Source organism: Pongo abelii, chromosome X (assembly GCF_028885655.2).
Source record: "Pongo abelii isolate AG06213 chromosome X, NHGRI_mPonAbe1-v2.0_pri, whole genome shotgun sequence".
Taxonomy (NCBI): Eukaryota; Metazoa; Chordata; class Mammalia; order Primates; family Hominidae; genus Pongo; species Pongo abelii.
In genome coordinates, this window is record NC_072008.2 from 139,417,131 (window position 1) to 139,438,878 (window position 21,748).

The 21,748-nt window shown below is 45.5% G+C and overlaps 1 long non-coding RNA gene across 1 annotated transcript; it reads left to right on the forward strand.

The window, feature by feature from the left end:
• The first annotated feature begins 358 nt into the window (after nucleotides 1–358).
• On the forward strand, nucleotides 359–16,413 carry LOC112130720 (uncharacterized). Its single transcript, XR_002912945.2, has 3 exons — nucleotides 359–596; nucleotides 10,759–10,963; nucleotides 14,348–16,413. It is a non-coding gene; the product is annotated as an uncharacterized LOC112130720 (long non-coding RNA).
• The last annotated feature ends 5,335 nt before the right edge of the window (nucleotides 16,414–21,748 follow it).

The following is a 21,748-nucleotide window of genomic DNA, read 5'->3' on the forward strand; positions in this document are numbered from 1 at the left end:
CCAGATACAGAATCTTCTCGGGTCCAAATACCCGCTAGAGATTTCCCATTGGCCACCGGGTGTTCCCTCCATGTAAGTGAAGTGGCGGCCTGCAATCAGTCTGATTGGCTGCTTTCTACATTCTGCTTTCTGTTGAAGTGAAGTTACAAAGGACATACTCCTATGCAAACATCTGATTGGTTGCAGGAAGCAACCAATCAGAGGCTAAAGTGAAGTTACAACGTTGCACTTGTATGCAAACGAAGACTTGGCCCGCAATCAGTGTGATTGGTTGGATACAGCAATCAATCAGAGGCTGAAGTGAAGTTACAAAGTTACTTTCAATTTCCCATCTGCCAGTGCAGAAAAGGCGGGGCTTTGCAAAGATAGTAGCCTCTGGTCCTTTTGTTACTCAGGAGTGGATAGTTAGGATTTTCCTTTCTAACTAAATTGTTCTAGGAAGTCAGTGTGAAACGGCCTTAGGTTCTCTGCCTCCAGACCCTAATCTCCTGCCTCAGTCTCAGGCTACAGGCTGGAGGCAGAAGTGGGAGGACTGCTTGAGCTCAGGAGGTTGACGCTGCAGTGAGCCGACATCATGCCACCGCACTCTAGCCTGGGTAAGAGTGAGACCCTGTCTCAAAAAAGAATAAAAATAATGAATATAGTCATTTAACTTAAAAAAATTATATTGGAATAATGATATGTGAAGTTGTATTAAGTGAGATAATATAGGTAAAGTGCCCAACATAGAGTAGGTATACAATAATTAGAAGCGTATATATACAGACAATTTTTTTTTTTTTTTTTTTTTTTTTTGCGACAGGGTCTTGCTCTGTCACCCAGCAGGCTGGAGTGCAGTGGCACGATCTCAGCTCACTGCAGCCTTGATTTCCCAGGCTCAAACAATCCTTCTGCCTCAGCCTTCTGAGTAGCTGAGACTACAGAAGCACACCACCACACCCAGCTATTTATTTTTATTTTTGTTTTTAGTAGAGATGATGTCTCGCTATGTTGCCCAGGCTGGTCTGGAACTTGTGAGCTCAAGCAATCCTCTCACCTCAGCCTCCTAAAGTGCTGGGATTACAGGCATGAGCCACTGCACCTAGCCTAGCAGCTGCTATTATTATGAGTACTTCTATTATTATATTAAAGCAGAAGATGATGGGGGAGGACGCTCAAGAGGAAAGTTTTATCCTTCCTCCCCTTGACTGGAATGCTGAGCTCCAGATGGATATACATTACATCAAAGGCCTGTTCAGTCATCTTAGCGAGATTTTGAAATTCCCCCATCTGAAGTCAATGAAGTCCCCATATTTGTCAACTTGATCCTTGAGCCTGAGACCAGAGAGAAAGAGAAAGTGACTGGCCAGCCTAAAGTTCTTTGTAATTGCTCCAGACAAAAGGTTAATGAGGAAGTGGAGAGGCCCTTCCCTGGAGGACACAAAGGCCGGGCCCTCCCCTCAAGGAACTTAGACTCTCCCCTAGGCTCACTCCCCTCTCTATTATGCCCACTTGTAAGTTGTTTTGTAAGTGTCCTTAAGGCTTTTCTCAAGAGAGCCGCTTGGAGATCGCTAATTAGGCCTGTAAACCCATAGGAGACAAGGGCCCCTGGCTTTTATTTCTTTTGTTTCCCTCTCGCTGTCACAGAGACTAGCACAGGGCAGGGCCTCAATAGAAGTTGCTGGCTGACCTTGGAGACTTGGTCAACAGGCTAGTTAGAAGCTCCAGCTTAAGTTGTATTAAGTGGCATTCACTGATGACTGTGACTGGCTGGTTGGCTGGCTGGCTGGTGCAGACAGAGCCAAAGAAACCAGAGTCCAAGGCTGCCAAGGGCAGTTCAGGAGGGAAAGCCAGGCAGTGAGGAGATGGGGCTTTGGGGGAGGTGACACCGGGGGTGGCTCAGTCATCTCCACCAGTAGATTAGATGTAATTGCCTCTACAGCATGTGCTCAGATTACCTTCTGTGCAATTGACAGCAAACTGCCTGTTAAGAGTGATGGGAGCCAAAGGGAGTGAGGGTGAAGCAGGTGGGGGGTGGCTGTATATTTTCAAAAACTCGACCTTTTAAAATGCATTTAATACTGTAAACATCTTTTGATTACTGCTACTACCGCCACAGCAGAGGCACTGACTCTATGGGGTTTTATATGATATTTGCCTCTGTTGGCTAGGGATTCATTTCCCAGGTTAGCCAAAGCACAACTGTCAATCGGGCACAGTGGCTCACGCCTGTAATCCCAGCACTTTGGGAGGCCGGGGCAGGTAGATCACTTGAGGTCAGGAGTTCGAGACCAGCCTGGCCAACATGGTGAAACCCTGTCTCTACTAAAAATACAAAAAATTAGCCGGGCGTGGTGGCACACGCCTGTAATCCCAGCTACTCAGGAGGCTGAAGCAGGAGAATCGCTTGAATGCGGGAGGCGAAGGTTGCAGTGAGCGGAGATCGTGTCATTGCACTCCAGCCTGGGCGACAGAGCGAGACTCCGACTCAAGGGGAAAAAAAAAAAAAAAAAAGCACAACTGTCTGTCTGGTGGATAATGGAAATTCAGGGCAGCCTTTTTGTCTGCAGGGGATAGAAGAGAGCATACCTGGAGTAAGGAGGCATTCCTAGTAGAGCCACTGGGATACTATGTGACTTAGGGACTGTCATATCCCGCTTAGGATCACTTACCTCCCTACATAGAATCCTAAGGATGGAAAGACATCTAACCAACTGAATATGACCATAGCAGGTGCCCAACCAAATCTGAGAGTGGGAAAACGACGTTGCTGAGGTCTGTTGGGGGAAGAGGAAACAGATTTAATCCGTGTGATTCCTAAAGACGGAGCTGGGAACAAAGGGGAGAAGGTCCAAGGAGGCAGATTTCACCTCTAAGAAAGAGCTTTCAAACCCATTAGAGCCGTTACAATTTAAATAGGCTGCCTGCTAAGGTAATGAGTTCTCCAAGCAGGGAATTGTTTAAGTTTCTGATTTAGTCTCTCTAACCACATATCCTGCTTCTTTGCCAAAATTTGCAAAACCAAAGCCCCAACTGCTCATGATTCAAAGCGACTACATGTGAGACCCTGACATCCTAAGCTCAGTGGCTTTTGGCTCCAGGGCCACTGCCAGATCCTGCTCTCATATGTGGATTTCTTTCTCTAGAAATCAAAGTAGGAGCCCCCAAGCTGGTCTCCTGCTTGGGGCGTGGCTCCCGTCCCAGCACTTCCTGGAGTGAGTTAAGATGTTCCTGCTTTGGCCCTCAGGGAATTGGACACTCCAGGTGTTGGCCCTTCCTTCTGGTGTTGGACTTTCCGGGTGCCAGACAGGCCCTGCATCCCACCTGTTCAGCAACTCTCCAAGGCAAGTCCATTCCTCTGCCCCAAGGAAGACTGCCACCAAGCAAGCTTGGCAAGGAAATACAACATGTTTACAAAACTACAAACCATTTTTCACTAGCTTGCCAGTCCCCTAAAGGTACTGTAAGAGCAAAAGACATGAAATTAGCATTCTTGACCTGTGACCCTACACAAATCATCATTCCCCAGAAAGAGTGGCTATTCACAAAGCAGAATTCAGCCATTCCCTCCTGATTGACACAACCTGGACATGTGCGTTTAAAGAGGCAGATTTAGAGCTATCCTGTGTTCCATCTAAGCTTTAAATGTATTCAGCCTTCAAATGAGTATTCATTACAAAGAAAGCGTTCAGGACTTTTGAATACTACTTTCAATAATAATACTTTACCTTGGGGGAGGGGAGGAGTAATCTATTTACAATTTGCAAAGCCTTTTCAAGAACCTGGACCTAAATCAAAGCAGCAAGACTCAGCACACCCCTGGAACATAAGTGCTCAATGAATATTAAGATTTCTTTCTTGTTCTAAGAAAAAAACAAGATTTTTTTTTCTTTCTTTTTCTTTCTCTTTTTTTTTTTTTTTTTTTTTTGTTTGTTTTTGGAGACAGAGTCCCACTCTGTCACCCAGGCTGGAATGCAGTGGCACAATCATGGCTCACTGCAGCCTCGACCTCCCCAGGCTCAGGTGATCCTCCCACCTCAGCCTCCTGAGTGGCTGGGGCTACAGGCGTGTGCCACCACACCCAGCTAATCATTTTGTATTTTTTTGTAGAGGCAGGTTTTCTCCATGTTGCCCAAGCTGGTCTTGAACTCCTGGACTCAAGCGACCTGCCCTAGCCTCAGCCCCCCAAAGTGCTAGGATTACAGCGTGAGCCATTGTGCTGGCTAAGCCTGGCTAAATGTTAAGATTTCAACAGAAATCTTAGATGGCACTGTCCCCTTGGAGTGTGGCCAGAGCAGGTATTGTTATCCACCTTCAGTTTACAGATGAAGAAACTGAGGCCTACAGATGTTCATGACTTGTCCTCTCACCTTATCTGCTAATCTTGAGCTAAACAGAAAGCAGAAGCCATAAAAATGAACTGGCCTCCTGTGCTGTTCTGTGTAAGGAAGATCTGTTATGGGGGGTAAGGGAGGCTTCTCTCCAATACTTTCATATGGTTTTGCACACTGCCTGATCTCTAAAAAGCCACAGAGGTGTGACTGTCCAGGAGGTTTGGGGTATGAATGTCTTCTTCCACCTCCAAATCTTAACCCAGAGGTGCAGGACCAGTCTTTATGATTTTAGTAACTCAAAAACCCAGATACTTTCTTGAGTCTGATGTTTTGTTAGATTTGAGAAAGACTTTATTATTATCAGGTTCTCTTTTGCTTTCAAAGTTTTTAAGTTTTTTTTTTTTTTTTTTTTTAAGGTTCTTCCTCTTCCTCCTTCTCTTGTAAGAGAGGGAAAGTCCAGGTGCCGTGGCTCATGCCTGTAATCCCAGCATTTTGGAGGCTGAGGCAGGAGGATTGCTTGAGACTGGGAGTTCCAGACCAACCTGGGCAACAGAGGAAGACCCTGTCTCTACAAAAAAATACAAAAATTAACTGTGTCATGCACCTGTGGTCTCAGCTACTTAGAAAGCTGGGGTGGGAGGATCACTTGAGCCTGGGAGTTTGAGGCTGCAGTGGGCTATGGTCGATCGTGACCCTGCACTCCAGCCTGGGTGATAGAGTGAGACCCTGTCTAAAAAAAAATTTTAAAAATAAAAAATAAAAGAGGGAATATTTTAAAGCTGGTTTTTTTTTTGTTTGTTTTGTTTTGTTTTTTTGACGAAGTCTTGCTCTATCGCCAGGCTGGAGTGCAGTGGCATGATCTCGGCTCACTGCAACCTCTGCCTCCCTGGTTCAAGCGATTCCCCTGCCTCCGCCTCCCAAGTAGCTGGGACTACAGGCATGCACCACCACGCCTGGCTAATTTTAGTAGAGACGGGGTTTCACCATGTTGGCCAGGATGGTCTTGATCTTCTTACTTCGTGATCCGCCTGCCTCGGCCTCCCAAAGTGCTGGGATTACAGGCATGAGCCACCACGCCTGGCCCCTTGATTGTTTATTTCCTCTCTTGCTAGCTCAGGGCCCATGTCAATTAGCTTCTATGATGGGGTACACAGGGCAGGGGCTGCCGCATGGATCCCTTTCCAGCTACCACCTCCCCTATGGCCCTTGAGGACTTGAAGGACTTCTTCATATGTTCCTCTGAGAGTGGCAGGGCTGAGATGATCACCAGCTTGGCCCAACCATGCTCCAAGGCTGAGCCCTTTGAAGGAAAGCCGGAGGATTGGTGGCTACAGTCACTTCTACTCTGCCTCGTATAACTAATGCACAAAGAAGGGACAGTAATAGGACAACTGTCCTGGGGTGTAGCTGGAAATAGAGTCAAAGATGTGATTCAGTGGGGGAATTTACTGATGAAATCATTGCCAGTGGGGGTGGCAGAGAGTATGTTTGAGGGCGAGGCATTACCATCTGTTGAGGGCCTGCCAGGTGTTACTTGTTTGTTTCTAGGTGTTTTCTTATGCTATCTCATTTAATCCTCTTTAACAACCTTATGAGATAGAGTTACTATCCCCTATTGTAAAGAGGAAGAAACAGAGGCACCCTGAGAGGGGCAGGCACCAGCCCAAGGTCACGCAGCTGGTTTTCCAGGTACTCCTGTGTGTCTAACTTTAGTGCCCATGTTCTCTGGGCTTCGCCACAGCATTCCAGGTGTCCAGCACTGCCTGACAGGAATGAACAAGGAGACAACAGGAGATGCTTTTCCTTCCGGGTTTCCTATCATCACCATTCACAACATTGAGCCTGGGAAGGTCTTGAGCTGCCCTGCCCTTCTGGATGGTGCCTGTCGGATTCTTCTCGTGTTTACCCCCCAGATACCCCAGGAATACACAAAGTCTTTAGTGTGCATTGCTCCCCCCTTCCTCCCTGCTCACATAAAAGCTGGAGCTCTTATCCTAGAATTCAGCCCTCCCCGGAAGCAGGAATCTATGTGCTAATGTGTTAATCCTCCTATTCAAAAGGTCGCTTCTTCCCTACTGTGGGGACCAGCAGCAGTCTATAACCCGCCCCGTACAGTATTTCTGTCCTGGGGTGAGCCTTGTTCCAGCCTAATTATAGCACAAAGGGGAGTTTAGACCCACTCATGCAGTTGTTTAAATTTACTGGGAGCAAATGGGGCTAGGGGATTTGGAAGGTAGCAATAGGGTCCTGACTTCCAAATTACTGGAGGCCATGTGACGACCAGGGCTCTTAGAGAAAGCAGGAGGGGATAGGGAGGAGAGTCATGCACGTGTGCCCTAGCAAGAGGAATCCCCCAAAGGGTCAGGAGAGTGTGGGCAAATGACTGAGGGCTAGAGCCAGCATCCTGGAGGAGCATGGTCCTCCCTTTGGCATGCCATGGGCACCGTATAAGGAGACTGCGTCCAATGTGGGAGCCTTTCTTTCCTGTGTGGGAAAGAACTAGGATCAGATTTTCCACCTGGCCATTCTGAGAAGGCCAGAAAGAAGGGAACGGCGTACACAGGCAGACAGAGCCTTTCATCATGGTTGTGGGTGGTGGGGAGAGACAATGGTGGCCTTGCTAACTGGCTGGGGCTTCTTGGAGGACATAGGCTAGGTACAGCTGTGGGGCACTGGCTCTTACTTTGCTGAGCAAATGGAACAGGGAGAATGTTTGGGAGAGAATAATGGCATTACATGCTGCCCCTCTCCTTTCGCCCCTTGGCAGCTGTGCCATGGCAGTGTCAGGAGGTGTGGGCCCCAGCCACTGGACCTGGGAGGCTGCTGAAAGGACCTGTGGTTGAGTGGAAGGAGCACTGGACTGGGAGTCAAGAGTCAGACATCCAATCTCTTTCAGGTTCTGGCCATGTGTCTTCATCTGTCCTCTGAGTGGGTGGAATGAGCTCATTGCTAGAAACTTTTCTAGCTCCACAATTTTAGAATTCATCTCCTCAGGAGAGTTTCTGGAAGTTAGAAGGTAGGACAGGACATGAGACTGGAACACACAGAGGACCCTTTCCACTGGTGAGTCAAAACTGGGATGCCATGGTGGCTGCCCCACTGCTCAGCACTCCTGAAGCACTCTTAGGAGGCCACAGCTAACCAGCCATGGCTGCCCCTGAGGAGCCCCGGGGCCCAATGAAGAGTACAAGTCTATTGTTGCCCTGTGAAGTCCTTCTGACTGACAAAAGGCTCAAGATCCTAATGAGTAAGCTGGGCATAGCTGGGGGACAAATGCACCAAAGTGTATCCGTGGGAGTTGTAATCCTGAGATTAGGGATGGTGGATTATTTTCCCTTTCTCTTACTTTCAAACTTTTCAGGAACGTGGTTATATTAATTTTTTTGAACATTGCTTTGCTAAAAGGAAGCTTTCCAGGGGTCACTATCGTTAGGTGGCAGGGTGACTAAAGCCTTGACTGGGCTGAGGTTTACTTTGGAATTGTACTGTCCAATAAGCTAACCAGTAGCCACATGTAGCTATTTAATTTAAGTAAAATTAAGCAAAATAAAAAAATTCAGCTTTTCGATTGACTAGCCACATTTCAAGTGCTTAGCAGCTACAAGTGGCTAGTAACTGCCATATTGGACAGCACAAATATGGGATATTTCTATGGTCTTAGAAAGTTCTACTGGATAGTGCTGCTTTGGGATATCCATGAAAATAGTTTTGAAAAGAAAAGTTTGGCTAGACAAAGTGGCTCACACCTATAATCTCAGCGCTTTGGGAGACTGAGGTGGGAGGATCGCTTGAGCCCAGGAGTTTGAGACCCCATCTCTATAAAACATAAAAGTATTAGGTGGGCACAACAGCATGTGCCTGTAGTCCCGATTACTTGGAGTTGGCACTCCAGCCTGGCCAACAGAGCAAGACTGTCTCAAAAAAAAAAAAAAATAGGAGATCAGGAGTCCCCAGATATCCTAGTCTTTCTCTCTGACTCCTCCCCGACTAAAGGAATACACCCTTACTGGGATCTCGCTGTGGTCTCACCTATTGAAACTCCTCAGGGCATCTTAAGCATCATGTAATAGGCTAGGTTATTCTGGCCAGGCCCTGTGCTAGGCATCATGGATTCAGAAATGAGTAAGACCCAGTCTGTGCCCTCAAGAAGCTCAAGGAGCTCACACTTTAGCAGGGGACACAGGCATCTAAGCAATTTATTTCAACCCAGTGTGGTAAGTGCCATACACAAACATGTACAGGGTGCTGTGGTTGAATAGAAACGGGAATGATGCACTCTGATTGCAGAAACAAGGGAAGATTCCTGGCAAAGATGACATGAGAACTAAATAAAAGATGAGCAGAAGTTCACTAGCCAAGGAGTGGAGCCATGCAACCATGGCTTTGGTCTCTGAAAAGGAGAGACAGAGTTTGCTGTGGCTTGAGCACAGGATGGGGGTGGGCAGGACTGAGGGATGCCTGGGAGATAGAGTTGGCAGGAAGGATCACAGAAAGCCCTAGAGTAGTTGATCCTGATGACAATGGAACACATTGGAAGGTGTACTGGTTAGGATGGGTTGGAGGTGAGTAAGTGCATGGGAAAAGTCAGTGGCATGTCAGAGGCCGTGCTTCTACTCCTGAAACACTTACTGGAGTCACTTACTTAAGGCCACTCAGCTTCTAACCCAGTTCTCTGTCTTTACAGGATATTCCATTATCTCAGAATGTACAGCAGGTAACAGCCTAGGAACTAGCCAATAGGCTAATTTTCACTCATCTAATCAGTTTATATGAATGATACTAGGCACAAAGGACAGTGCTAAGCACTATGGGAAATATAAAGAAGAATAGGGCATGGTCACTGCCTTCAACTCTCCCACTTTTTAAATATTCTAGAAAGACATCAGAGAGTTTGCCTGTAATTTAAACAGTGGTGAATGTAATGCTATTCCAAGACATCTAGACATATTTAAAATTATAGCGATTTCTAATAACAACTTTGGTAATATGAAGGTTTTTTTTTTTACTGGGAAATCATATACATTTAGGTAGAAATTTATTCGGCCGGGTGCAGTGGCTCACACCTGTAATCCCAGCACTTTGGGAGGCCGAGGCGGGTGGATCATGAGGTCAATAGATCGAGACCATCCTGGCCAACATGGTGAAACCCCGTCTCTACTAAAAATACAAAAAATTAGCCGGGCGTGGTGGCGGGTGCCTGTAGTCCCAGCTACTCGGGAGGCTGAGGCAGGAGAATGGCGTGAACCCAGGAGGCGGAGCTTGCAGTGAGCCGAGATTGCACCACTGCACTCCAGCCTGGGCGACAGAGCAAGACTCCATCTCAAAAAAAAAAAAAAAAAAAAAAAATTCTAAGATTAAAATGTGGCATTTATTTATTTGATTTTTTTTTTTTTTTTTTTTTGAGATGTAGTCTTGCTCTGTTGCCCAGGCTAGAGGGCAGTGGTGCGATCTCAGCTCACTGCACGCTCCACCTCCCAGGTTCAAGCAATTCTCCTGCCTCAGCCTCCCGAGTAGCTGGGATTACAGGCACGTACCACCACACCCAGCTTTTTTTTTTTTTTTTTTTTAGTAGAGATGGGGTCTCGAACTCCTGACCTCAGGTGATCCGCCCACCTCAGCCTCCCAAAGTGCTGGTATTACAGGCGAGAGCCACCATGCCTGGCCAAAATGTGGTATTTAGATCACCTGATTGACCCAGAGAAGTAAGAACTTGACCAGAAGTTCATGTTAGCCAGTTCCTTCTATGGCCTTGGGCACATAACTTCTCTATAACAGTTTGTTCTTCTGAAAAATGAAGACGGATCTAACAGTGCTTCTATAGCTGACAAGGCTACCCTAAAAAATTTACTTTCAAGTCCCATTAACTATTTCAATATAAACTTATATATGTAAGACATTTGCCTTTATGCTCTTTATTTCTTTCCATTTTTTCCCCTTTACTTTGTTTCTCAGGAGGATCTGGTTCTCTTTCTCCCTATGATTTCCAGAATGTTTCAAAACTCATCAAATGAAAATATGCGAGTCATGACTTGTGGGTAGCAAGCTAGGACTTGTGGGGACAGTTAGGGGGAGGGCAAACCCTGAGATCTGCCGGCAATTGTTTCTCCTCTTGATTTGAAGGAAGGAAAAGATCATGTTATTTATACAGCATAAGGTTCCAGATTTTCAGGAATGAAATCTGAGCCCAGCATGTCAACATATTGGTCTGGTCTGTCTTGGAATCTACAGTAGATGGATTTCTTTGTGCTGGGAAACATTAGGAAGGTCAATATTCTTTTCTAATTTTTTTCCTTTTAAGAAAAGGTTTCATTCTCACACTCTAAAGTGGTGGTATTAGATATCATCCAGATAATACACTCAATGGTTGTGCAGACTTCAGTTTCAAACATAAAGCCCCGGGGCAAACAGCTTTTATGTATTCAGTTACGTGTTCTTTATTTCACAGATAATGTTTTTCAACAATAATGTTTTTCAACAAATATTAACGGCCTGGGAGGAAATACAGAAGTGAACAATCAAATGAAATAAAAATAAAACTGATGTTAATAACAATAAAGCCTCAAATAGCAACGAACCCAGAGAGACATCAACCTGGGCTTCCCAATCATCCAGGAGTTGTCCCAGAAAGGATAATCCAACAGATGCAGCAGGTGAGACAGAAGCCTCCCGGCAATGGTGGGTGGTTGGCCCTGTGGAGTAGTGGAAAAAGCACGGCGCTGGGGATCAGAGGACTTGGCTTCAAGACCTTCCTTTTCTCTGATGAGTTGTATAGGAAAGCGTAATCACTCACTCTCACTGGCTTTCAGTTTCCTCAAATCCAAAGAAAGGAGTTGGCCTAGACCTAGAGGAAAGGGCTTGGGCTCTGGTGTCAAGACAGCGGGAGGTCTCCCTCCTGGCTCTGCCACTCTCCCCTGTGTAACCTCGGACAATTATTCTCTGAGCCTCAATTTCTTTCCCTTGTAAATCAAGGACAATAGTATCTTCCGGATTGAGCTACCCTGAGGATGAAAAGGGATAATGTTTTTAAAGCGTCTGGCACATAGTAGGCAGCACTCAGGAAACTTTAGTTTCTTGCCAACTTCCTCTTTAAATCTGTTCCAGCTCTAAAACACGCTAGTCCCAATCCAGTTCCTTTGTCTACTAAATCCAGTCCAAAGCTTAGAAAGATCCCTAATTCCCAGTCGCTGCAAGAGCACACACACACCTGAATTGTCTCTTTCAGTTCTCCAAATTGCCACTGAAACTTTCTTCCTGGGAAGTATTTGCCCCAATTCACGATCTCTTAAAGAACCTATCTAAACAGTTTTTTCTTCCCTAACTTTACATAAACTTCCCTTTTTCAAGGCGGCCATGGAGCGAGTCTTAAGGCAAAAGAGACTGCCTGGTCTTCCCTTTGCAGCCACCAGCCGCAGGACTGCCCCGGGGACAGAGCTCCTCTTGGCCTCTCATTTCCGCCCCTCCAGGTGTTTCATTGCAAGCCCGAGTTAGCTAGTGTTTCCCAGGTAAGAAGGGCACAGACCCTGCCCACTTTCCGGTCTCTGGCTTTGAGACTAGTGGATTCAAAAATAGGATCCCTTTGGCGGTTAGTCCTTGGTGGTTTGACTAACTTGGCATGGATAGAGAACTGCTGCGTGGTGGTCCTTCTTTGGGAAAGGAACTCCTTGCTCAGAACTCCTTAATTCCAGGGAGGTTTCAGATATATGTATTTATAAAAGTAACATATAATTTATATATATATTTATAACAGGAATATAACCACATTACAGAAACTTTGAAAAGCAGAGAAAAAGAAAAGAAAAACCCTCCCTATTCATAATTACAACTCCTAAACACAGAGACTGGTAGTATTTTGCTGTTTTTTTTTTTTAAGTCCTTTTCCAATGTGTAGACACACACACACACACACACACACACACACACACACACACACACTTTTTTGTACCTTGCTTTTCACAATTATTATAAACTTTTCCATGTAGTGGCTTCATAGTTACTATTATTTTATGTACTTATTTTTTTGAGATAGAGTCTCGCTCTGTTGCCCAAACTGGAGTGCAGTAGCCTCAACCTCCCAGGCTCAAGCCATCCTCCAGGGCACAGCCTTGTGAGTAGCTGGAACTCCAGGCGCATGCCATATTATTATTTTAGTATCTACAGACTACACCTAGTGGATTCAGTATCATTTATTTTACAGTTTTTTTGTTGTCGGTCTTTCAGATGGTTTCCAATGTTTTCCATCATAACTACAATGAATATATATTAGGGTAAAGCTTTTCACTCAAATTTCTTATTATTTCCTTAAAGTTGCCTCCTAGGAATTGAGATTTGGTTTTAAATGGGTAGGAATTTTTTTTTTTTTTTTTAAGATTTTAGAGACAGCATCTCCCTGTGTCACCCAGGCTGGAGTGCAGTGGCACCATCATAGCTTACTGCAGCCTCAAAATCCTGGGCTCAAGGCATCCTCCCCCCTTGGCCTCCCAAAGTGCTGGGATTACAGATGTGAGCCACCCCACCCGGACAGAACATGTTTATCATTCCATAAATCATGCCCAAATGCCTTCCAAAGAGTGGAGCCAATATATCCTCTTATCTCCAGTGGTTGAGAGTATCTTTTAATCACATACTTCCTAGCACAGGCTATCTTTTCTTTATAAATGTTCATTGTTGGCCAGGCACGATGACTCAAGCCTGTAATCCCAGAACTTCGTGAGGCTGAGGCGGGCGGATCACAAGGTCAGGAGTTCGAGACCAGCCTGGCCAACACGGTGAAACCCCATTTCTACTAAAAAAAAAATACAAAAATTAGCTGGGCACGGTGGAGCATGACTCCATCTCAAAAAAAAAGAGTTTATTTATTTTATTTATTTTTATTTTTATTTTTTTTTGAGATGGAGTCTCGTTCTGTTGCCCAGGCTGGAGTGCAGTGGCATGATCTTGGCTCACTGCAACCTCTGCCTCCTGGGTTCAAGTGATTCTCTTGTCTCTGCCTCCCCGGTAACTGGGATTACAGGCATCCGCCACCGTGCCCGGCTAATTTTTGTATTTTTTAGTAGAGATGGAGTTTCACCATGTTGGCCAGGTTGGTCTCGAACTCCTGACCTCAGGTGATCCACCTGCCTCGGCCTCCCAAAGTGCTGGGAGGCCACACCCGGCTCATTGTTTTTTTTCAAGGTAACTTTTCATTTTCTGTGAGAGGAATGCCCCCCCCCCTTGAGTTTTATTACAGTTTTTTTTTTCTGTTTTCGTTTTGTAAGCAAGTTTCTTGACACGAGTGAGTGGGATTTGAATGAAGAAAGAAGTCTCAGTGACTGAAAACTGGGAGTTTTTCCCAGTAGTGATGTTAAAGGAGGAATGGCAAAGCAGATGGAGTGAATGAACAGGACAGAGGAGGAGATGGGTTTGGGCGGGGCCCATGATGGAGCCTAGCCCCTTGATGTGGTCCAAGCTGCAGGTGTGAGAAAGTTGTATCTAGAAGCAGCTGCTTGGAAAAATTGGAAGCAAAAGAGGCTGGGGTCCAGACATGAAATCAGCATCAAGGATTTGGCAAAGAGATGAAAAAGTGAATTTCAGATTTGTTAAAGAAAGGACAGGGTCTGTATCGGGTTCAGGGGGAAGGGAACACTCCAATCTAACTCTCATTTATTGATCACCTTCCCTGTGCCCAGGTACTTTATAGAGGCTTTTTTTTTTTTTTTTGACACGGTATTACTCTGTCACCCAGGCTGGATGCAGTGGCATGATCATAGCTCACTGAAGCCTGGAACTCCTGGCCTCAAGCAATCCTCTCGCATCAGCCCCCCAAGTAGTTGGGACTTCAGGTGCACACCACAACACCTGGCTAATTACATTTTTTTTTTTGATAGAGGGTCTTGCTATATTGCCCAGGCTGCTCTCAAAATCCTGGGCTCAAGCCAGCCTCCCATCTCGGCCTCCCAAACTGCTGGTATTAAAAGCACCAGGCCCCTGGATGCTATCTTAATGAATTCTCACAATAACCGAAGAAGAGAATTACTATTGTTATTCCTATTTTACAGATGTGGAAACAGGAGCAGAGAGAGGTTTAGTGTCACAGCCAAGGCCTCATATAGACTACAAGTGGCAGAAGTTAGGATTTGAAACCATGCCTTTCTACTTCAATCCTAAGCACCCCTGGAATCAAGAACAAGATTTGGACAAAGGAGGAAAGGGAACCCGCACTTATTCAGATGATGAAACTCTGGAGATCGGGCCTGGGCAGAGAAAGACCACAGAAAAGAGTGGCCCACATTCCACATTCCTGTGGGAATGGGGGCTGGGGGCTGCCGTAATCCCAGCTGGAATCTGAATGGATTGTCCCTAAAGGCTGCTGAGCAAGGCCTCACTAAGATTCTGATGTCTAAATCCTCAGCTGTTTGAAGACCTGGTGTCTTAGAGCTTCGCCAAAGCCTCATTCAGGATGCCAACTCCTCTTAGGACCAGCATAGTGAATGTGAGATTGCAGCTTTCTGTTTGCCTAAACATGCTTTACCCTCCCCTAGATCAATGAAAGAATGTGTCTCTTACTCAATTTCAAGTGCCTCCTCTTTCTGTCCCAATTAAAGTGGAAACTCTGGCCGGTTTAGAGAGTCTGTGGCCGACAAAGCCAGAGTTAAGGTTTCAAAGGCACTTGCCTCCTAACCCCTCGTTTCAACTCCTCATTATTTCCCTAAAAAAAATGCCATTGGGTTTGAAACAGATTGTGTTTGACTGGTCACCAACTCAAATGTCTTCTGATGTCACCACTTTTTATTCTGTGTATAGTCTTTGAAAGTACTGCTGTGAAGCGCGGGCATCACTTGGAGATTTGAGTAACAGAGACTAGCCATGGAATCAGGGAAATGTCTCAGCCTAGCTGGTGTCAAGGCCTGGATTTCCAGAACCCACGCTCATCAGCACTCAGCGAGGAAAGCCCATTTTATTCAGAGACCACGTTTTTGTGTGAAAGGCTAGTTATAACAGTTATTATTACCTTCATATTCATATTCTTTCTATTTCATGTATATATTTATCTGCGACAGGCACGGTGGTTCACACCTGTAATCCCAGAACTTTGGGAAGCCAAGGCAGGTAAATTGCTTGAATCCGCAAGTTTCAGACCAGCGCGGGCAACAGGGTGAAACCCTGTCTCTACTAAAAAATACAAAAATTATCTGGGTGCAGTGGCATGTATCTGTAGTCCCAGTTACTAGGGAGGCTGAGGTGTGAGAACCAATTGAGCCTAGGAGGTCGAGGCTGCAGTGAGCCCTGATCATGCCATTGTACTCCAGCCTGGGTGACAGAGTGAGACCTTTTCTCAAAAAACAAACAAACAAACAAAAAAAGCCAGGCGCGGTGGCTCATGCTTGTAATCCCAGCACTTTGGGAGGCCAGGGCAGGCAGATCACCTGAGGTCAGGAGTTCAAGACCAGCCTGGCCAACATGGTGAAACCCCGTCTCTACTAAAAACACAAAAAAATTAGCTGGGTGTGGTGGTGGGTGCCTGCAATCCCAGCTACTTGGGAGGCTGAAGCAGGAGAATCGCTTGAACTCAGGAGGCAGAGGTTTCAGTGAGCCAGGATCGTGCCATTGTACTCTAGCCTGAGCAACAAGAGAGTGAAACTCTCTCTCAAATAATAATAATAAAATAAGAATAAAAATAAAAAATAAAGAATTTGGAAGGAAATACTCTGAAACATTAGCATCAACATGTTATGTTCCTGGGTAGTGGTATTATAGCACATTTTAAGGATTTTTCACTGTACTCTCTTGTGTTTTTCAGAAGTATCCATAACAAAAATGATTTACTTTGATAGTTGGAAAAACAGTAAGAAACCGATGTTAATCAAGTTTAGCCTAAAGCTGCCTCCTTACGTATTTTAAGTTCAGCCTAAAGGTTTCTCTGCTCATAATAAATTATAACCTAAATAAAACTGTAACTAGACTGTAACCTACTCTTGTGCTAGTCACCAAGTTTTGGCCAAAGGGGTCCAACTGTCCAAACCATGTTCAAATAAGATAAACACTGAGCTATAACCAATCCAATTGTTTCTGTACCTCACTTCTGTTTTCTGTATGTCACTTTCCTCTTTTTTTTTTTTGAGACAGAGTCTCGCTCTGTCACCAGGCTGGAAGGCTGGAGTGCAGTGGCACGATCTCGGCTCCCTGCAACCTCTGCTTCCTGGGTTCAAGCGATTCTCCTACCTCAGCCTCCCGAGTAGCTGGGACTGACTACAGGCACATGCCACCATGCCCAGTTAATTTTTTTTATTTTTACTAGAGACGGGGTTTCACCATGTTGGCCAGGATGGTCTCGATCTCTTGACCTTGTGATCCCCCCGCCTCGATCCTCCCAAAGTGCTGGGATTACGGGTGTGAGCCACCGTGCCCAGCCACTTTCCTCTTTCTATCTGTAAATCTTCTTCCACCACATAGCTGCACTGGAGTCTCTCTGAGCCTTCTCTAGCTCAGGAGGCTGCCCAATTTGTGAATGGTTCTTTGCTCAATTAAACTCTGTTAATTTTTATTTGTTTGTTTTGAGACAGGGTCTTGCTCTGTTACCCAGGCTAGAGTGCGGTGGCATGATCACAACTCACTGTAGCCTCAAATTCCCAGGCTCAAGAGGTCCTCCCACTTCAGCCTCCTGAGTGGCTGGGACTATGGGTGCATGCCACCACACCTGGCTCATTTTTTATTATTTATATTTATTTATTTATTTATTTATTGAGACGGAGTTTTGCCCTTGTTGCTCAGGCTGGAGTGCAATGGCACGACCTCAGCTTACCACAGCCTCCACCTCCCGGGTTCAAGCAATTCTCCTACCTCAGCCTCCTGAGTAGCTGGGATTACAGGCGTCCGCCACCAAGCCCGGCTAATTTTTGTATTTTTTTTAGTAGAGACGGGGTTTCACTATGTTGCAGGCTGGTCTCGAACTCCCGACCTCAGGTGATCCACCAACCTCGGCTTCCCAAAGTGCTGGGATTACAGGTGTGAGCCACTGCACCCGGCCTACACCTGGCTCATTTTTTTTGTATTTTTTGTAGAGACAGGGTTTTGCCGAGTTGCCTAGGCTGGTCTCAAACTCCTGGACTCAAGCCATCCCCCTGCCTCAGCCTCTCAAAGTGCTGGGATTGCAGGCGTGAGCCACCATGCTCAGCCTAACTCTGTTAAATTTAATTTAGCTAAGTTTTTTTGTTTGTTTGTTTGTTTTTCGAGATGGAGTCTTCCTCTGTCACCCAGGCTGGAGTGCAGTAGCATGATCTCGGCCCACTGCAGCCTCTGCCTCCCAGGTTCCAGTGATTCTCCTGCTTCAGCCTCCTGGGTAGCTGGGATTACAGGTGCACACCACCATGCCTGGCTAATTTTTGTATTTTTAGTAGAGACAGGGGTTTCGCCATGTGGGCCGGGCTGGTGTCGAACTCCTGACCTCAGGCGATTCGCCCACCTCCGCCTCCCAAAGTGCTGGGATTATAGGCGTGAGCCACCGCGCCCAGCCTTTTTTTTTTTTTTTTTTTTTTTAATAGTAAGAGTTACTTATTTACTTTAGTTTTATTTAGGACCATTCATGTGATCAATCACTTAGCAAGTGTTTATTTTCTTTTATTCTTTTTAACACTGGTAAATCAAATAACTTTAAAATTGCTAAGTTTCTCAAAATAAAATTGTTTTTATGTGAAACAAGCTGTGTACATGAAATCTATGAAGCTCTTATAATAGCCAAACAGTAATGGTTTAGAAAATACAAAATGAGATCTCATTCACAATAGCATCAATATGTAAAAACACCTAGGAAATATTTTAATGAGAAAATTATGTGATCTACATAAAAATAATAAGAGAGATACATATCATAACACAGTGTAAGACACTAAAATATTTTAACACTGGCAAACGTTCCAAGATGTATAAGCTTACTAGAAATGACAATAAAAATCCCACAAGACTTTTGGAACTCAACAAAATGATTCCATATTTCATCAGCAATAATAAACAGATTTAATTTTTAAAAATTTTCTAAATCAATTTTCTGAATTTTTTATTTGCAAACAAACTAGTTAAAAGAGTATGAATTTAGAAACAGACCTGGCAAACAACTACATGACAGATTGACTCAAAAGTAAATCTAATATAATAAAAATAATTTAGGCCAGGTGTGGTGGCTTATGCCTGTATTCACAGCACTTTGAGAGGCCGAGGCAGAAGGATCGCTTGAGTCCAGGAGTTTGAGACCAACTTGGCGAACTTGGTGCCTGAGCAACTTGGCGAAACCCCTTCTCTACAAAAATACAGAAGTTAACCAGGCATATTGGGGCATACTGTAGACCCAGCTACTCGGGAGGCTGAGGTGGGAGGATCGCTTTAGCACAGGAGTTCAAGGCTGCAGTGAGCCATGATCGCGCCAAGGCAATGGTGTCACAGAGTGAGACCCTGTCTTGAAAAAAAAAAGGATAGTTTAATAGTAGAGGATGGAGGCCAGGCGCAGTGGCTCACACCTGTAATCCTAGCACTTTGGGAGGCTGAGGCAGGCCGATCACCTGAGGTCAGGAGTTCGAGACCACCTTGGCCAACATGGTGAAACCCTGACTCTACTAACAATACAAAAATTAGCCGGACATGGTGGTGCGTGCCTGTAATCCCAGCTACTCGGGAGGCTGAGGCAGGAGAATCCCTTGAACCTGGGAGGCGGAGGTTGCAGTGAACTAAGATCACAACACTGTACTCCAGCCTAGGAGACAGAGCGAGACTCTATCTAAAAGAAAAAAAAAATAGTGGACAGAGAGGAAGGGGAAATTTGTCTTTCTTTCTTTCTTTTCTTCCTTTCTTTCCCTTCTTTCTTTCTTTTCCTTTCTTTCTTTCTTTCTTTCCTCCCTCCCTCCCTCTCTCTCTCTTTCTTTCTTTCTTTCCTTCTTTCTTTCTTTCTTTCTTTCTTTCGAGACAGAGTGTCTCGTTTTGTCACCCAGGCTAGAGTCCAATGGACCCATCTCAGCTCACTGCAGCCTTGACCTCCCCAACTCAAGCGATCTGTCCACCTGCGTCTCCCAAGCTGTTGGGATTATAGGAGTGAGCCACTGCAACTCGCCATGGAAAATTTCAATAAACAGCATTGGAATAACTGATCAACAATCTGATGCCCTCAAAATTAATTACAGGTATCTTTAAAAAATCTCTTTTATTTCAATAGCTTTAGGGATACAAGAGGTTTTTGGCTGCATGGATGAATTGTACAGTGGTCAAGTCTAGGATTTTAGTGCACCTGTCATCCAAATAGTGTACATTGTACCCAATAGGTAGTTTTTCATCCCTCAACCTCCTCCAACCCTACCCTCTTCTGCATCTCCAATATCCATTATACCACTCCGTATGCCTTTCTATCAAGTGGTTATTGAATATGTAAAATATGCTGGCCTGCAGTGTGGTGGGTGGGGAGACTCAAAGGACAAGGGGTGACCATTTACTGAGTGCCTGTTATTTACCAGGTATATTTTGGATGTTGACTCATTTCATTATCCAGCCATCCTGAGAGGTAGGTTTTCACTGTAGTAGTAGCACAGATGAGGAAACTGAGGCTCAGAGAGACCAGTAGCATCACTAAGCCCACACATTAAGTCAGTGGAAATGCTGGGCTCAGGAGGCAGGACTGCCTACATCAGAGCCTGTGCTCATTAATTATATCCCATTTTTCTTCCATTATACATACAGTCATACACATGCAATATGATTCCTGGCTTTTTAGCCTTACGGTCTAGTTGAGAAGGTGAGATAAATAAAAATACAAATACAGGCAGTCGTTGGTTTATGGATACACATTACAGATGGAAGTATTTCGTGTATCCCAGCTGGAAACTCCATCTCTTGGGATTTCTAGGAGGCTGGGCTGGGCTGCAGGAAACTTGGCTTTTATTCACACCAGCCTTGCTTCTGGGTTTTTTTAATGCTTGGACCAAGGCTGGAATCCACTGTTGTTGTCCCGAGTCTTTGGATTGCAAATCTAGGCTTCATTCCTCCTTGCTTTCAGCAACTAAGACATTGCTTCTCAAACTTTAATGCACATACGAATCACCTGGGGATCTTATTAAAATGCAGATTCTGAATGAGTAGGTGTGAAGGTGGGAGCTGAGATTCTGCTTTTCTACAAAACTCCCAGGTGATGCTCATGTGATTAGTTTGAGGATTGGGTAGCAGGCACTAAGTGGTTAAATGGGTTAGCCCAGACTAAAACCTCAGTCTATCTGGCTCCAAGCAAAGTGCTGGGCTGCTCCTTATTTCCTGTGGGCTAGAGGAAGAGCACAGAGCCGTGAACTGCACCAGGAAGGATCGCCAGTCACTAAGCCTCATCCAATTGAAAGGGCAGTGATTGCCCACTCATGTCAGCAGTGAAATGGCAGCTCTGTCCAGGGAAGACACCCGGGCTCACTTTGGCCTAATGTGAGTGAGTCCCTCTGCAGCCTGCCCCAAGACCTCCAGGCCACACACAAGGGCGAGGAGGCCCAACGCTTCCCTTGGGAGCTGGGGGAGCCCTTCCTGTCTGTCAGGCTGGGTCAATCCTGGGCCAGTATCCTAGCAGAGCTGGTGGCCTCCCTTTCTCTAGACACCTTTAGCCACCCATCTGGGGCGTCTTGTCCTGGACCTGCCTGGCAGCAGAAGACAGAGGCAACTATGCCAGACGGTGCAGCCAGAACAGCAGGCCACCATCTCTATTGCTTCTCTTTATGCATAATGGATCATGATTAGAATACTTGGAATGTCTGTGGGGCCTGTTTTCCAGAAGCTGAAAGCCCAATAGATTATCGAGCATGCTTTTTGCTAGCCTGACCGCCATCAATAACATTGTTTCTGTGGGAAATGGTTTCCAATTCCCAAACAGTGCCTGATTGCATGCTGGGAACTGGCTGCACAGAGAGGAAGAGAAGCCATGTAAGGTAGTACTCACTGAGAATCAAAGGAATTGTTCAGAAAATGTGTACTTTTGAAGTTTGGAGCAAGGAGGGAGAACTATGGGCTGAGTGTCAACCGAAAACTTTGGAGAGCAGGGAGACATGAGCTGGGCCCTTAAGGAGAATGAGGATTTGGGTAGGTGGGATAAAAGCTTGCAAAATGCAGAGGCAGGAATGAGGTGCTCACTACACATGCTAGGAGCCATGGATTAAGGCATTCTGGCTGGAGTCAAGGGACATCTGGCTGGATGGGGTTGGAAGAAGCACTGTCTACAGAGCTTTCATATGAGAGAAGAAGAAGGGGAGGAGGAAGAGGAGGGGGAAAAAGAAGAGAAAGGGGCATCATTTATCATCACTTCTATGAGCCAGGCACTTTATCTACATTCTCTCTATTTCTCTCTCTCTCTTTTTTTTTTCCTTGAGATGGAGTCTGGCTCTGTGGCCCAGGCTGGAGTGCAGTGGTGCATCTCCGCTCACTGCAACCCCTGCCTCCTGGGTTCAAGCCAT